Source organism: Sus scrofa, chromosome 1, assembly GCF_054392235.1.
Source record: "Sus scrofa isolate SSC_HxYL_T2T_F1_AM1 chromosome 1, Sscrofa_HxYL_maternal_Yorkshire_Landrace_v2.0, whole genome shotgun sequence".
NCBI lineage: Eukaryota > Metazoa > Chordata > Mammalia > Artiodactyla > Suidae > Sus > Sus scrofa.
The window spans coordinates 168,288,350-168,307,381 of NC_139383.1; the positions used below are offsets into that span (position 1 = coordinate 168,288,350).

General features: G+C 36.2%; 1 long non-coding RNA gene across 4 annotated transcripts in view; it reads left to right on the plus strand.

Annotated features, from left to right (window-relative positions):
* The window catches only part of LOC146406837 (uncharacterized), a 487,766-nt gene that overhangs the window by 91,473 nt on the left and 377,261 nt on the right, over positions 1–19,032 (plus strand). For 3 of the 4 annotated variants that reach the window (XR_014841176.1, XR_014841177.1, XR_014841178.1), the window contains 2 exons: positions 1,294–1,368; positions 2,568–2,842. The exons of the other annotated variant lie outside the window; for it this stretch is intronic. This is a non-coding gene — a long non-coding RNA (uncharacterized LOC146406837). Of the gene's footprint in view, positions 1–1,293; positions 1,369–2,567; positions 2,843–19,032 lie in introns of those variants that run through there. 4 annotated transcript variants of the gene reach the window in all.

Genomic DNA, 19,032 nt, shown 5'->3' on the forward strand with positions numbered 1-19,032 from the left:
TATCCAGTTTTCCCATCATTTATTGAAGAGATAATCCTTTCCTCACTCAATATTCTTAACTCCCATGTCAAATTTTAGCTGACTGTATATGCATGTGTTTATTTCTAGACTCTTGATTCTGTTCCATCAGTCTAGGTGTCTATTTTTATGCCAAATCAAAATATATACTGTTTTGATTACTATGGCTTTGTAATATGGTTTAAAATCAGGAAGTCCAATGTTTCCAGTTTTGTCAGACAGGTTATATTTTAAACATGTGTTATTTATTTACTTATTTAGTTAAAAAATGTTTTGTGGCTTCTGAATGCCCACATTGTGATGACATGCTCTTAGAGATATGGTCTTAAATGGCTATCCCATTTAAGTTTTAACCTATAGCCCAGTGGGAAGCAAACATCAAGATAAAAAAGAAAATAAGTGCTGAATAGTATAGATACTGTGTAAAATAGCATAGCAATTCCTCAAAAAAACTTAAACATAGAATTGCTAGTCTCACTGTCTTACAATGTGAATCCATTTGAGGTACCCTTCCATGTAGCCATGCCACAGCTAGAGTATAACCATCAACAGGGGACTGGCTAAGGTGCATCTCCCATGACCCCACCATAGCCCCTCCCCTCCAGGTGCATTACCTTCTTGCTTGCAATGCATGATGCTCAGACCCAAAGACTTCTTTCTCTCCATAATTCTGATGCCTCCCCAGGAAAGTCAGAGACAGCCCTGTTAACTTTCTGCTATTTTCATCCATATCTGTTATTCCAATAAAATTATTTCCTTACTCTGTCTTAAATCCTTCCTGATATTATACAGGGCTTAGAATAATATAAATCAGTAATTCTTCCCAGGAAACTTTTCTGTTTTTGTTTTCTCCCTATACAAATACTACCTCCTAGACAGGGATGACAAAGAACCTACTCTGATGGCAGAAAGAAAGGCAAATGATGAGAAAATATACCTCAAACATACTACCCAGTTGCAAACAGCATCAACATTCTGTGTCTGTGAGTTGATTCATCTCCATCTCTAAATACATCATATGCCATATTATCAGTGTACACTAGAAGGAAAGGCACATACTCCCAGAAGACAGAACAGGTTCCTAAACTCCCTCTCATGCCAGTTGATACTTTTGAACCCTTTAATATTTGGGGAGAAACCACAGGGAAAATAGGGATGAGTTGAAAGAATTGCTTTGGAACAATTTGAAGAGACTTAAAATAATTCACAAGTTAATATTTTTAAGACACATCTTTCCAGTGATTGTATACAATGCTTACTTATCATTTTTGACAGATTTATGACAGATTCTTGAGCTGCATTTTGAAGGTGCATTGCATTGCTGGCAACTAATGAATGACTGCAAAACAGGTGGGGGAAATTTCAATAGTGACAAATGCCAAAATTCCTTGCTGCTCATGGGTGTCCATTATAGCCACCTAGAAAGTAGCAGCGTAGTGTAGTGGTTTGAACATGAGCTGTGCAGCTAGCTTGCCTGGTTTAATTCACCATGCCTCTGTCCCTTTATATGTAAAATGAGAATGGTAGTAATACCTATGGCAAAGGGAATCCTATGAGATTTAGATTGTTTAATATGTGTTAAATAACATTAGTATTAATATATGTTAAGTAGCAAAAATTAAGTGCTATCTTAGTGCTTATATCACTTGCAGGGGCCAAAGGCTCAACCAGACATAGGATATACAGAGAGAAACAAAATGATATCCTAGCCCTAAGAGACTGTGATAAGATGTGAAGGATGTGCAGAATGTTATGAGAACTGAGGGGAAAAATGGGCCTGACACAGCGCTAGCACATACACATTCCTCCTATATTAGTTTTTTATGCTGCTGGAAACAGTTATCACAAACTTAGCGATGTAAAGCAGCTCACATTCATCAGAATGTTTCACATTTCCATTGGTAAGAAGTTCAGTTTGAGTCAGCTGGTTTCTCCACTCCCACTTTCACGAGAGTATTTAAAAGTTTATTAAAAATGAACTATACTTCAACAACAGTTTTTTAAAGTAAAAGTTTATTTTAAGAAATAAATGATGTCGTATACAGAAAGGACTTCACACACTACCTGGCACAGAAGAATGGTAGCCTCTGCCAATTACAGATGAAATGTATTCCAGGGATGGAAAATTGCTTTTGTTTTGCATGCTACCTGGAAGAATTTGTTTGTAGTTGCTTCGAACAATTCTTCAAGTGAAGTCAGTGGTTCTAATGGGAAGGAAAAAAAAAAAAAAGAGAGAGAGAGAGAAAGAAAAAGAATGAAAAATACGGGTATTAATTGTTTCTACAAAGAATCTCAATGCCCCGGCCCCAGTTAGAGTGGGAAAAGCAGATCTTCTGAAATGCAAGTTAAAAAGAAAGCGAAAATCAAGTGTAGTGAAATCCATAAAAATGCTGAAAACATTATAAAAATATTTAGTAGCAATGAAGTTTGTTTATATGCTAGAACCAGTATTTTGCTTTAATTTAAGCCTGTTATGGACTGTGATACCCAAAATAGGAAATGTGCTATTAAAATTTCTTTGTAATAAAAGTGTGTATGCATTTTGATAGCTTCCAGCAGTACCATTCACTTATTATCTGCTTGTTGAACGTCAACTATGGTACCAGCATAAACAACAGAGATGTCACCCCTGATGAAATGAAGCTTATGTTTACAGCAGTCATTCTCCAAGTGGGGTCTCTGGATCAGCCTAGACCTACTGAATGAGACACTGGGTTGAGCCCTGAGATCTGTGGTGTTTAAGATGCCTTTCAGGTTATTCTGAAGGACACTAAAGTTTGAGAGCCCTTGATGTGGTTTATCAATAAAAGAACCTAGAACTTCACCTGCTTGTACTTACTTAACAAAGATGTTTTGCACATGAGAAACATGTTAGACAAATGAGTTCAAAAAGTCCCTAAGTAACAATAATCATGTATCATTTTAGATCATATGATATCTATCATATTTCTATTTTTAAAAAATTTACAAGTATTATTTATCTTGCATTTTTGGTACTATATATTCTTAACTTAGTTACTAACTGAATGCAGTTATGCCAAGCATATTTATTGGTACAAATGGTCCCAACTTATGATAGGGTTTTATTGCCTTTATGATAGTGCAAAAGTGATATTTATTCTGAACATGTTTAAGATAGGGTAGGCTAAGCTGTGATGTTCGGTAGGTTAGGTGTATTAAATGCATTTCACCTTATGAATATTTTCAACTTACAATGGGTTTATCGGATTGTGAAACAGCCCTGAAAGGTTCGGTATAGGCCAGGAAGATATATCTGCTTTGTGTCGAAATTGCAGATTCAGGATCCTTCAGCAGTGGAGAAGTACTTTGAATATCTATCAGCTCACCAGTAATTTTTTCAGGCTATCAGGATGTCAGTCATTCTAACACCTGGGACACATAGCACCCACGTATCTGATAGTAAAAAATGTAGGACTCATAGAATCATAAAATTTTTCTCTTTATAATTTTAATTATATTTATTTCTTTCCAGCTGTCTGATTTATTTTAAATGATTCTGAAATTATAAGCTCCTGATTCACAGCATGGATTGGTACTTATTCCCATGATAAAAACCCTAATAAGTTATGTGTCCCTGAGCACTGTAGCTACTCTGAATGACAGGAGATGGAGCCTTTTGCTACATTATGGCGCTTACTGATATAGGTGCTTGTGGTAAGGGAATGGCTCTGAGGAAATCTGGGGACCGGGTGTTTATGAATTTCATATACTCACTTTCATAACCTTCATCATATAACACATATCCATTCACTTAGGCAAATGGTGAATATATAGAGATGCATGCATAATTTATAGACAACTGAATGCCTGAAAATAAACTGTTAAAGCTCATGGTGTGGGAAGGGCAGCCTTGTGGCATGATGATATTTGTGCTGCTTGCCTGATAATTGTGCACCACGCAGAGGAGCACAGTAATTTTGTAATTAACGCTTGATACACATTACCTTTAATTACATAAGGCAGATTTGCCTGGAGGGATCTGTGTATAAGTGTGAGTGTGTGCATATGTGTTTCTGTGAAGAATGAATTTTAGCCTCTAATGAAGAACTTTTTTTCCTTCTGATAAAGTGTTTGGCTGATCCAGTTCAAATTATCTGCTTGATATAAGCGCAGCCCAGAGTTGCTGAGAAAAATAAGATACAACAGAGATAAGTTAAACCAAGAGGTACCTCTGGATGATCTTTAGTGAGAAATAATTTTATTGATAATGGACAGCACGCTGAACCTGCTACAAAAGTTTTCTGTTTATTTCTGGACAAATGCCCTGGTACAGAGAATTCTATGAAGGTGTTCAGATCCAGTAAGTGATCAGTAATCCTACCTTCAGGTCAATACTTGCTTTCTCCTTGAGCATTTGTCTACGTGGCACTATAGATAGTTAGAAATGATTTACTTTCTTGGTTTATTTAATTTCCATAATAGTCTATAACCATGCAAACTAGATTGAAACAACAAGTCTAACAAAGTTGTACAGGAGCAATGTTCAATTTAAATGCCCATTCATTCTCCTCCAGTTCCCTAGTCACTTCTTAACATTTTCTGGCTTTCTAGCACTTCTTACTTATCCTTACCTGGGCCTGTCTGATTAAAAAGTGTGTCTTCTCTGGTCCAGAGCACACAAACCAGAGCTCTGAGAGTGGAATCTAGCTAATAGAAGTGTTTTGTTGGCCTTTTAGGATATTTTCTCATAATTCTTTCATTTTTACTTTTTAAAAGAAAAATTGAATCAGTTACCAGCAATTGATCACTAAGATAGTTCACATAAAAATCGAGATTCTTGGCCCCACTCAGAAAGGCTGCATTACCTGCCACATCACATTTCCATTCTCCCATGAGGCCACTTTGTTGGAGAAGAGCAGCAATTGCCCCTTTAGAAAGGGACCTCTGTGTTCCAGGCAGACACTCACAGTCCTCAGCACTAACTGCTCCCTCCCTCCCAGCCATTTGTCATCAAGCTTCTGGCCACTGCTTCTCTTAGACCCCATGCAGTTTATTCATTTATATTACATTTTGCCTCTGTGGGTGTTTGAGTTTTCAAGACCAGCTGTGAGTGTTTCTTCTCCTTCCTACTCAATTCATGGTCGCATGATCTTAAGAGGAGGCCAGGGGAACATCCAGCACTCCCTACACCATGTTGCCTCGTGTTTTTTTACTCCAAATATCCACAACAAAGTGTACAGCCTTCTGATTTCATCCTTTTCTTTAATATATAAGTATAATTACTCAAGCCATATTCTAGTTAGACACTAAGCCAGGTCAGGTCAGTTCTTACTCTTTGGTTTCTGAGGCATCAACTTGCCACTGTGCTATAGCCACTGGACAGCAAATTCCTTTCTCCCATTTCAATACTTTTCTCTTTCTTGGCTTTCCAGTGGAAATCTGAAAGTCCCTCAGCAATAAAAAAAAAAAAAAAATTGTAGTGAGAAAAGAAATATGCTTTTTCAGTATATAGTGCAGAGATAATTGTTTATCCATAAAACAATAAGAGACTGAACTCTTTGCTCACAGCACACATAAAAATCAACTGCAGGTAGGTGATGTACCATAAAGCTTTTATAAAGTTTTATAGACCTTATGACCTTAGGGTAAATTAAAGGTACAGAAAGTGTTAATCATAATGGGAAAAGGTTAATAAAATGCAATAGCATTAAAATGATTAAACTGTTTTTTTTTTAAGTGACAACATAGCAATGGTGTAAAAATAAGCCAAAGAATGGGAGAGTATACATGGATACATGAAATATGTATAATAGACACAAGACTTACATATATATATGTAAATACAAATATACACATATTCTATTGTAGTACTTCAGAATATATGTGATAAAAAAACTGGAAAACAATGTAAGAATTTTTCTGCAGATATTTAACAGAAAATATATCTAAATAGCCAATAAATATTTGAAGTCCCTCAACCTTTGTATAAATTAGGGAAATATGTTAAGAGGTACAAACCCCCAATTACAAAATAAATGAGACACACAGATGAAATGCAATGTAGAGATTTTAGTCAATAATAACATAGTATTTTTGAATGGTGATTAAGGTGGTCAAAAGATACAAACTTCCAGTTATAAGAAAAATAAGTATTAGGGATGTATTGTACAACATGTTAGATATAACTAGCACTGCTACATGCTATATATGAAAATTATTAAAAAAAGAGTAAATTTGGAGTTCCCGTCATGGTGCAGTGGTTAACGAATCCGACTAGGAACCATGAGGTTGCTGGTTCGGTCCCTGCCCTTGCTCAGTGGGTTAACGATCCGGCGTTGCTGTGAGCTGTGGTGCAGGTTGCAGACTCGGCTCGGATCCCACATTGCTGTGGCTCTGGTGTAGGCTGGTGACTACAGCTCTGATTAGACCCCTAGCCTGGGAATCTCCATATGCCGCGGGAGCGGCCCAAGAAATAGCAAAAAAGACAACAAAACAAAACAAAACAAAAACACACACACACACAAAAAAAAGAGTAAATTTGAGTTCTCATCATAAGGAAAAAATAAGTTTCCTCTAGTTTTTATCTATAAGAGATGCTATGTGTTCACTAAACTTACTGTAGTAATCATTTCATGATGTATTTAAGTTAGATTGTTATGCCATATACCTTTAACTTATATAGTGCTATGTGTCAATTATATCTCAATAAAACTGGGGAAAAAAAGGAGATTAGGGAAATATAAACTTCTACCACAATAAGACATATTACAGTAGGGTTGCCATGTTAGCAAATAAAAATACAGGATTATCTATTTATTTCAGACTAACAACAAATGATTTTTAGTATGCATATGTCCAGTGTAATTTTTGAGACATATTTATACTGAATAATTATTTTTTCTACCAAAAATTCAAATTTAAGCATGCATTCTATGTTTTATCTGTCAATACTATTAATTTTATACCCATCAGAAGAATAAAAATTAAAATGTCTAATGATAAGATGTGGAATAACTAGATCCACCCCTTTATTCTACAAAGGATATGCATTGATACATCTACTTTAGAAACAAAACTTGGCACTGTCTCCCAAAAGTGAAGATAAATTTACCCTGTGGGCCAGCAATTCTCTGATATATATATCTTAGAGAAATGTGTTTATGTATGTATGAGGATACATACACTAGTATGCTTGTATCTATACTGTGAATGAAAGCCAAAAAAAAAAAAAAAAAAACCAGCACTACCCAATACTGCTTTTCAGTAGGAAAATAAATATTGGTATATCTACATGATGGAATACTATACAGTAAGAAAAATCAAGGACAATGGTTAACTCTGGGGTAAAGAGCAATTGTTAATTGAATGAAACAAAGGATGATTCTGCAGTGCAATCGGATACTATTCTGTCCTGGATCTGCCTGTTGGTTATATTATAATTTTGTGTACTTTTTTTATATGTGTATGTATCTTGTAATTTTGAAAGAATAAAAATACAAAATGGTGTACAAAGTGTACAAAATGATACACTTTTATTATGCAAACTTTATCTCAGCCTTTCCTATACAGACTAGGAATAACTAAACCTGTTAAAGTGTTTGTCAAAAAAAAGATTTGCTGTCTCTATCAGCAATTCTCAGGTATAAAGTAAAATTTTTAATATATTTTATAAGAGCTGGGAATCATAATGAATCCCGGGTTGACATGAATCAGCAATATGGTATAGTTATTTTCAAGACAAATAGAGGACCCTGGCTATAATAGCAGAAGTATTGCTATGAAAGGAAATGTTAGCAGACCAGAATCTGATAAGATAGCCAATGTAGTTGTGGTCTCTATAGTTTTTAAATGGACATGGTCAGATTGAAGCACATCTACAGGAAAATTGTAAATGTATGATTTAGGAGTTTCCATCATGGCACAGGGGAAACGAATCCATGAGGTTGCGTGTTCGATACCTGGCCTTGCTCAGCAGATTAAGGATCTGTGTTGCCTTGCCGTGAGCTGTGATGTAGGTCTCAGATGCGGCTCAGATCTGGTGTTGCTGTGACTGTGGTGTAGGCTGGCAGCTGTACCTCTGGTTAGACCCCTAGCCTGGGAACCTCCATATGCCATGGTTGTGGCCCTTAAAAAAAAAAAAAAAAAAAAAAAAAGTAAATAAATGATTTAGTTAAACAACAGAACGTAAACTTGTTTAAAGAAAGTCCATGACTTTTGCTTTCCTGGTATTGCCTATAAATGACACTAAACACTGGATAGTGATTCCTGTTGACCAAACTGAATCTAATAACTGTTCTCAGTGCCACCAGTCTCCTTTGTCCAAACAGAGGACTGGCTAGGTACTGGCAGGGGAAGAGAAGAAATAACATGATTTTCTGAAGCACATTCTCCAAGCAGCATTGCTGCTGAGTTTTTAGAAACAACAACCAGAAGAGTCTAGCTAGAAGTATAGAAAACCACAGCACAGTAGTTCCTTCTGTCACATGACTTTTATTAAATTTTAATCTGAGGCTAAAATCTCAAATATGGCAACAGACCTTCTGAATGTAACTATATCTGCAAACACCCTTTTTTCCAGGTTAAAAATAAGGACTACATTTTTGTATGTCCAGATACAGTCATGTAAGGAGAACAGGGCACATAGTAGTCATCCTTAAACTCTGCATCATGTCTACATGTATCAAAATTTAGTAAACTATACTCCCACCTACCTTTTAATCCCAACTTTAAAACAGTCTATCCAAAACCCCCACATTGTCCCTCCAGAAGGAAAATAATATATTTCCTTTACCGACATTCCTCAACAGTGCTACTGGGATTGTCACTCACAGTTGTGAAAAATATAGAATATAATTGGTCAGCATTGTTCATTTAGCAACATTTTTGAATGATATTAGTTTAAAAAATAACAGTCCTGCTAATTTTTATTTTAAGGATCTTCTGAGACTCAAAAGAGGAAGTATATCTAGTCTTTGTACAGACATGTGCCTGGAGTCCTCATGTAATTATTTAATATAGATGAAAATAATACTTCGTATTTGTTGGAGAAAAATAGTTGAGCTTATTTGTTCTAAGATCTCTTGTCCCTTTCTGTCCATGTACAAAGCCGCCACTGGAAAGAGTTGCCGTGGTGAAAGCCTTGGTAGTAATATTCCTAAGCAGTCTTGCAGCATCACAAACAGCTTTGAGGAAAGGCAAGTGCCTTCATACATTTGGAAGTAGGCAAGGACTACACCTGGAATCCGGGTGTTAACCTTTTAGTGATTAGAGACCTATCTGTGAGAGAGAAACACACACACATCTTGTCTTTATGGAACATCTCAGATTTTCTCTCCTCCATTCAGGATTCTCTGTGCATCACAGGAAAAGGTCATGTCTGCTAAATCTAGCAGATTTAGAATCTTTTCACTGCTAAGCTCCTACGCTGCCACACGACCATCAGAGAGTACCTACATTCCCCATATGTTTGCACCAGGTGAAGACAGATCATTGTGTATTGCTAGAAGGGCCTGTCACACTTGCTTCAGAGAAGCTTTTCAGAAAGCCTCTGAAGAACATTGTGATTGTTCTGGTTACCTCTGAGTTATATTTATGCAAGTCTTCAGGGATTGGTACAAATGCAAATGTGTTGAGAGGAGGTAGAAGTTGCAATAGTGATGGCCTAGTTTGTTAAGTATTGAGAGCTGGAGTTCCTTTTGTGGCTCAGCAGTAACGAACCTGACTAGTATCCTTGAGAACACAGGCTTAATCCCTGGCCTCACTCAGGAGTTGCCAGGAGCTATGGTGTAGGTCACAGACAAAGGTCGGATCCCACATTGCTCTGGCTGTGGTGTAGGCCAGCAGCTACAACTCCAATTCAACCCCTAGCCTGGAAACTTCCATATGCTATGGCTGTGGCCCTAAAAAAGACAAAAAAAAAAAAAAAGAATTGAGAGTTTATTGGGTACCTACCACATGCCCACATTTTGGGAAAGGGAAGTCTCTCTTCTCATGGACTTTTATATCTGTTTGGAGAGATTAGCCTTAGCATATAAAAATGATGGTAAAACAGTAACTAAAGTTACTGTATTATACAACACCATCTCTAAACACTAAAGGAGTTTCGAGAAAGAGAGATGAATTGTTATAGTCTTCCTGAAAGAGGTCTAGTTTGGGGGTCCCCACTTCCCCAAGCCCATCTTCCTGAAAAGTATGGGACTCCGTAGTCACAAAAGGCAGGCCAGCCTGTTTGGGACTAGGGCCTGTGAAGTAGCCTCAGGGAGGCTGGGAATCACATATGCAAGGGGGTTTCTAGGAGCCCAACCCCAGATCAGGGTATCTTCCTCACAAGGGAGGGCCTCTTTTGACTTAGGATTCATCATAGCAGAATTCTAGATTTCAGTAAAAATAAAGATAAAGCTGTGACTTTTTCCTTCTCTTTCTAAGCGTGCCTTCCCCCAATCCCCCCTTTGCACACTTCTGCTGTCTTATCATTCTGGGAACCTAAGAAAACACAGCTCTAACTACACACACAACAACATTTTCAGATGCTTATGTCCTTTGGAGGCTAATTAACTTGGGTTCTATAAGGTGAAAATAGCAGCAACAGCCTTTACATCATCGAAGATATAATCAAACAAACCGATGTAAATCTGTAGAGGTAGGAAGCAAACTCCCAGCTTTTCTGAATTAAATTGAGAATCTTCCTTGACATCTGAGGTTTGATATCTTTCAACAGAGATGACAGCCCTGAAACTGCTCTCCCAGTGCCAAGCAGAATATAAAAACGATTCAGGGCATCATTTACATATCACACAGACATCTCAAGCTGGCAAGCTTGTTGCTTAGTAAAGAAAATACAAATGAAGCATGGCTTAGGCAGTGGTCCATGGGATGCTTGAGTTAGTATGGTTAAGTGCTGGTTGGTTAATTAAGCAGTGCTATGACTCAGAAGGGTTAAGGGAAGGAGCAGAGTTTAGTACAGAGCTGTTTTCCTTCTCACTGTTCTCCACTTATCACCTCTCACCATGAGACAATACTCTGAGCAACCAGAAGCAATGATTGTGCAAATTACTTTCTTTCAAACATTGTAGTGGTGTTGAGTTGAGGGGCAAGGTGGTAGGGAAAGAAACAAGATCAAAATACACAGATGTGTTTTTGTGATGCAAAAAAAACAGCTCTAACAACTGCCTAAAACTCCAAATCAGGCTTTCCCAGTAACAGTATGCTTTTCACTCTCATTCTTTTCAAATTTCAGGATGTTTCTGAAATTGATCTTTAGTTGATTTGCATTTATTTCCTACATCTTATTATTTAATATATTACATCATCTTCCTTAGGCTGCAATAATATTCCCTATTCCTAAGTTAGTGTCTGACACATAGTAGATACTAAATAAACATTTACTAAATAAAATATCAATTAAGTCCATGAACAATAATCTGGATTTCAAAGTGAGATTCATTATTTATTAACAAAGAGAAGGAGCAATGAAATTCTGAAGAAAACCTTTTCAGAGTCAGAAGTAGCTTAATTCAAATCCTGGTTCTGTCAATCAATAACTACATGATCATGAAACTGAATTATTTAAGCTTTAGTTTCTTTATTTATATTAGGAAGAAAAGAAAGAAAAAGAAACAAAAGAAGAAAGAAGCCTCATAATAGTAACAAATATTGATTGATTGGTACAAGCACAGTTCTAAAATCTTTACATGCATTAGCTGGTTTATACTTGAAATAGTTATCATCCCTGTCAGAAAACTGAGACACAGAAGTTAAGTAATTTTCCTAAGGTTACACAGATGGTAAGTAGAAGAGACAAACAGAAATCTAGGAAGTGACTCAAGATACTGTTAATCACACCCCTCAAACACATACAGTGCTCCCTCCTATGAGACTATAATATACTACCTTAAGAATGTGATGGAGTTTAAATAAATGAGACATTTTAAGGATATTGTTTGTCAGTGGAGTTTCAGTTGTGTTAGGTTCTTTTGAAGAAGATGCACAATAGGCATTTCCATTCTATCCTGAGCACAAGACCAGCTCCCAGTCCTACCTGCTTCTTCCCTCAGCTTTATATTCTTGTTTGGAAGTACCGATGTGTCCTCCCACCTTCGTCTTAGATCCTGTTGCAGAACAGAACTTTCTTCAGCAATTTCACTTCTGGGTATATACCCAAAAGAATTGAAAGCAGAGTCTCAAAGATATATTTGCACACTCATGTTCATAGCAGCATTATTCACAATATCCAAAGGTGGAAATAACCCAAAGCTCCATCAACAAATGAATGGATTTTTTAAAATGTGATATACACATATAATGGAATATTATTCAGCCTTTAAAAGCAAATTGTGATATATGCTACAACATGGATGAACCTTGAAGACATGATGCCAAATGAAATAAGCCAGACACAAAAGGAAAAATGTTGTATGATTTATAAAGACAGAAAGTATAATGGTGGTGACCAGGGACTGGAAAGGAATGTAGAAAATGGGGGAGTTATTGTTCAGTGCATGTAGAATATTCATTTTTGAAGATGAAAATTTGTGATGCTTGATTGTACAATAATGTGGATGAACCTAATACTGCTGCACTGTACAGTTAGTTAACAGTGATTAAGATTGAAAATTTAATGTCATAAATCTATTTTACCACAATTAAAAATAAAATGTTTCAAAAGGAAATTGTCACAACAAAGCCCGCACCAAAATGTCTTGTTTGACTAGTGTGTAATAACATTGTACTCAATTAATATGTCCTGAACTACTTTCTAGCTTCAGATGTTTGAAGTTAGTCCCAGGCTAACTGTCCATAAAATTTATGTTGCTAACAAATTGGTACAGATACTCTGATTCCAGGATAACTTAGCAGCTGTTTGGAAAATTAAAAAGATATAGATGATTGTTATTAGTCTGGCCATGTACCATCCCATGAAAAATCATGGCACATAAGGGAATGATGTGTCTCCCAGCCTCTGTTCTTTTATTCCCTGGCTGTGTAATGAACCAAGGGTTTCCTCCTGTTGCACAAGTATTCCTTCTACCCTCCTTTCTAACTACTCCTAATCAAAGAAACTGTCCTTTATGTCCATGGGTTAGGGTAGTTGAGAAAGTAATTTGATTTAGTAAATTTATGTCACATATGTGAATGCCTGATAACCACACACTCTTTCCTAGAGCTTCATATATATATATTTATTTATATATATTTATATTTTATATATATATTCATATATATATATATATATATATATATATTTCCTAGAGCTGTATATATATTTAAATTTGTGTAAGTTTAAGCAAAGCCAGAGCAAAATTTCTAATGTGTAGGATTTTGGAAGACACTATGACAATGTAAAGCATTTTAGAAGTAGGTATGTTTAGCCTGTTCAGGGGATATCTCAACTTCCATTACCTGGACCACAATCTGCTTCTCATGAGATGGAGGATATTTTGGATGAATCCTAGTTTCATAAGGTCTTAAATAAGAGACTTGCTAAGAATCTTGATGGACTGATGTGGTTTTTATTGTATCAGGTCTAATCAGGGCTCTGCAGAATGCCCTGTGGCTGCTTCAAAAGAAGTCTTATTTTAGAACCACCCCAAAGGGAACTAACCCTAGATGTGAGAGAACTCAACCTCCTATTCCCCCTGAACCCTCTAAATCTAAATGACAGATTTCATATGTTCCAGAACATTCTCCAATGTGATGCTATCATCAAACTGCTAATTCAGCAAATACTTCCTCAGCAGAGACAAAAGTATAAAGGGCCACTGGAAGATGGAAAACAGGGTATAGAAACAGTGTTTACCTGCCAATTATATTTCAAGAGCTGAGATTTCTTAAGGACAATTACTAATTAGATATTAAAATTAAATGTAACCAATTCAAAGCAAAATCTCACTCTAGCAAATTAAAATAGGCAAAGTTACTTTCCAGCAACTTTAACCATTCCTTCTATAAGGAACAGAAGACCTCCTTCTGGTCAATGCCCTTCATTCTGGTTACTGTCCTGGATAATTCTTTTAGCTCCATGGAGCTCTCCATCAACTTCTGATCAAACCTATTCTTTGGAATGACCCTAAGAGGCTGCTATATTCAATCACACAATGATGTAATGACTAATAGACTTAAATGCTACCCCATGTAGTCAGGATATTAATTTTATAATCAAGTAATATTAGATTTGAAAGTGACCTCAAAGGCTGTCTTGCCAATTTTTTCACCTAGTTGAGAGATTTTATCTATACCTTTTCCCTCCCCACAAACATAATATAGACCCTCCTTGAACCCTTCCAACTACCGGTTACCCATTATAGTACAAAAAGCATTTCCATTGTCTGACGGCTTCAGTTACTAGAAAGTTGTCTCTGAGGTTTAGCCATATTTATTCAGTTTCTTCATTTCTGTTATTGTAATTCATCACAGTTTTTGAAATTTTCACATTCTTTTTACTCTCCTATGAGCATGATAAGAGTTATATCATGCATATGCCAGGCACTAAGATAGGTGCTGTAAATTATTAGTCCTGATCACAGCCTTATAAGATAGTTCTTTCAAATGATAAATTATTCCTCACCAAAAGGGTGGTTATTTCTAATAGTAAAGGAAGGAAAAAGGCATAGAGAGTTAAGTGAATTGCATAGTCATGCATCCTTTAATTGATAGAATCACAATCTTGTCCTATTCCAAAGCCTATGGCACCTCTGCATTAAGATGAATTACTTCTTACTCATTCTTATATTCAGAAAAATGCTCACTGTGATGTATTTTTCTTTTCTCTATTTCATATTTGATTCACATAACATTTAATATTGTTATAAGATTATATACATAACTACTTTATTGTATAAAAATATATTTATTAAATATATTCCACATTATTATATTATTTAATATTTAATAAAGTTGATTTTGAAAATACCTACCAGTCTACATCTCAGCTCTGTGAGGAATCATGAAGGATTTTGTGGTCCATAAATGGGATGGGATCTTAAAGTTAGAGCAGAATACTCTTAAAATCCTAGGAAGAACTAGCAGCAAGAATTGAAGTATAAAAATACCAATAGAGAGTTGAAATAAAAACAAGCAAACCTCACAGCCTAAAATTGCTTTGGCCGAGTTGTTCTTCAGCTATGCCAAATGGATATACAATTCCATTGCCTACTAATAACTGTAAAATTGACATCAAACAACACTTAATAATCTGAAACGCTTTTACAGACAAAAATTATGCTCTAGTTCATAATGGCCATCAAACTCTAGGGAAAAGAAGATTCTGGTCAAAGAATACTTAAGGACTTTAAGGACTTTATGTGAATAGCAGGCAAAGCTGAAACTGCCAAAGGACAATTAAAAATAAATTATAATACCAGCAGCATTGTCAATTGGCCTTCATTAATAGACCTTGACTGGCTAAGTCAGAGAATGATGCTTCTAGTGGTGTAGAACACAGATAAATGCAATTTTCTCAACAGAGATGGAGGTAGAGTGAAAAGAGAATCTGACTGCAAATCAGGAATATCTGGGTTCAGTCCCACTTCTTCAGTTCATATAACTGGGAAAACCTTTGAGATATCCTGAGCCTCCACTTCCTTATCTGTAAAATAGAGATGGATTTGTATTCCTAGGCTCGAAAATTATTGTGATGATGACTCAAATATTTTATAATATGTTAAAGAGCTTTGTAAATTGATGAAGATAATGTGGATTCATGTGTTTTATCAATATTGATTTAATACCTGGAATTCTGTGGAAGCACAACATAATTAGCTGCCTCCATTGGGTCCAGGATGTCCCACCTGTAATCTTTTGAATGGAGCTCTCTGAAGAGGGTCACCTGAGTCAGGAGAGGTGACTTAAACTGACACAACAGGAACAGGAAGACCAGTCAAAACACCACTTCAAAAGTCCACATAGCAGCTGCTGAGACTCATATAACAGCAGTTGAATTGAGGACAGAGAAAGGGATAGGGATTTGAGCATTTATGGAGGCAACAGTGATACAACTTAGTGATTATTGTTTTCGATGAAGTAGAGGAAAAAAATGAAAGATGGGTGGGAAACTCAAATAATCCTGTGAATTAATCTCTCCTTGCATGATGATTTTTCAGTGGGACTATTTCAGTCAGGATAGGAAATAAAGAAAGTTGTGGCGGAGGTTAGAGTGTGAATAAATGTGTATATCTGGGATGAGTAGCCTAAGATCCAGAAGCAATCCCTAACAGTGAATTACATCTGAAGCTCAGGAGAGAATTCCAAGTGGAGGTTTGAAAGTCATCACATTGTAAGTGATAATTGAATCCATAGGACAAGCACATAAAGTAAAAAAGGTGAGAACACATGAAGTGAGATGAGAAGAGAGCCAAAGACAAAACCTTGGGGGAAATGTGACACTTAAAAGTTAGGCAGTGAAGTAAGACAAAGAGAAAGTGAATAGTGACTAGAAGTTGAAGAAGAACAGAGGGTGGTCCCACAAATGTCAGGAAAGAAAGTGTGTTCAAGAAGGGCGTCCTCAATTGTGCCAAAAGCTAGGAAGGTTTAGATCATAGCCATCAAGAAAGAACTTCATACTGAAATGAGCCAGTCTTTGAATCCCAGCTTTGCTGGGTATGGAGGGCAATTTACACACTCTCTCCAAACTTCAGTTCCATCCTCTTTTAACTAGGGGAAAGAACATTTTCTCTTCTCAAAGGGTTAACATGCTTAATCATGTGCTAATTACATGGAAAGCACTCAGCAGATGTTACCTGCTATTATTAATTTTAGCTACTATTATATAAAGTGACTCTTGCATTTTGTAGTCAGGATATTACCTGTGTATCTTCAATAGTAGATTCAGAGTGGTAAAGGTAGACGTCTGACTCTAGTGAGTTGTGAAACACTAAATTGGATCACATATAGTTATCATTTGTGTAACAAAATTGCCCAGTGGTTAGCAATTTCATGTTATTCAACTTAACAGGCAGTTAATTAGTTGTAGAAATATTAGGTCCATATTATTTTTTAAGTCTTGAGATAGGGTTGTAGTAATTGGTGGGAGTTTTCAGGGCTGAGGAGTTGGTTTTTATTCTGTTTTAAGGAGAGATTTGAGTTCATTTTATGAATGAGCAAGTACAAGAAAAAATGATAAAATTGCACAAGAAGGATATATATATGTGTGTGTGTGTGTGTATATATATATATAGTTTACAAAAAGTATTTTGAGGAAGCATAGAATAGTTTCATGAGCACAGGCTCTCTCACATTCTATAGCCATTTTCACTGAGTTCCTATTAGGGCTCACCAGGTTACGAACCTGATTGTTTGTCCATGAGGATGCAGGTTAAATCCCTGGCCTTGCTCAGTGCATTAAAGATCTAGTGTTGCCATGAACTGTGGTGTAGGTTGCAGATGCAGCTTGGATCCTGTGTTGCTGTGGCTGTTGTGTAGGCCTGCAGCTGCAGCTGTGATTCGACCCCTAGCATGGGAACTTCCATATGCAGCAAGTGCTACCCTAAAAGGCAAAAAAAAAAAATAAAATAAAATAAGCAATATATGATTCTAGTCTAGAGTAGGTCTTTCTGTGTACGGCATTTCAGAGTAATTCAATCTTTTAATTTTATGTTTCTACTACAGACATGGCCACAGCTTTCGGAATGAGTGAGAGAAATAGTAAAAATATTGTCACAGTACAGACATGCCTACTTTGAAAAAATAAAACCACAAGATTTTGTAGCATTTTACATGTGTATTTTCTTTTTTTTTTTCTTTTTTTTTTAATTTATTTTTTTGTCTTTCTTTCTTTTCTAGGGCCACATGCATGGCATGTGGAGGTTCCTAGGCTAGGGGTCCAATCGGAGCTGCAGCCACCAGCCTACACCACAGCTCATGGCAATGCCAGATCCTTAACCCACTGATCAAGGCCAGGAAATGAACCTGCAGCCTCAAGGTTCATAGTCAGATTCGTTAACCACTGAGCCATAACGGGAACTCCTACATGTGTATTTTCCAAAAGAGGTTTCTTTTATTTACTCTACTTTGTACAAAATGATCTCATTAGTGAAAATATGAAGCCACAAATGCTTTATGAATCTATATTTTAACACTGGCATTGTAAAAGATTTATATTATGTTACTATTATAATCCATAAAAATCACACATATTATGTGTTATTATAGCTTTACAAGGAATAGATTTATATTGCTTTCATAGACCCATCAAATCATGAATAGACAGAGTAATATATTTAAATCTTAATACTTCCTTAAAAATGAGACGCTTGAGTTGAATCCCTGATTTTCCTACAGTTAAACTAGCTTGAGGTTGTCACCCTCCAGTAAACCTTGGTGTCTGTAGTGCATTAGATTTAAAGACATGAGATCTATTATGTAGTTATCATAGAATTTCTTCTGCATATTATGTGCTGCACATTAAGTTGTTCTCTCTCATAAAGATGTTTTGGGAGGGCTAGAAGAGATAATCTCTAATATCCCTCCTGGCTTTCACACTCATAACTCCTCCAGCCTTTTCTCAGCAGGTGTGCCTGAGTTAGTTTTCCCATCAGGAAATAGTGTGGACCCAGCCTCTTTCTATCTCTAGATTCTTTCTGTGACACATGACAAACGTTTACAAGATAAGTGATCCCATCATGGGTGCAATCTGTGGCCTTTGAGCAGAATGAAGCTAATTGCCTGCATGAAAATAGATCAATGACCTTGTTAACATACAGCACTCTAAGCAAATGTCTATATACCACAGGTTCAGATTCTGTATGCACACAGAGATAGATGCCACTATAAAATGTAAGACTTGTCATATACAAAACAAATGCAAAAAATTCAGTCCCATTTTCACTTTCTAGAGCCACTAATAACTTTAATCAAGGTAAAGTATCTTAATTAACACAAATAAGCATTTCAATGGTAACAGGAACATCTCAAACTGTATTTGCATTTGTAGTATTTTTCATTCTTGAACAAAAACAATAGTTTAATCAATATGTATGTGCGAGTATAATTCAATGTGAATATTAAGCAGGTTAAATATTTATTATTACTGAGTCAATAACACCATTTAAAAAAAACTCA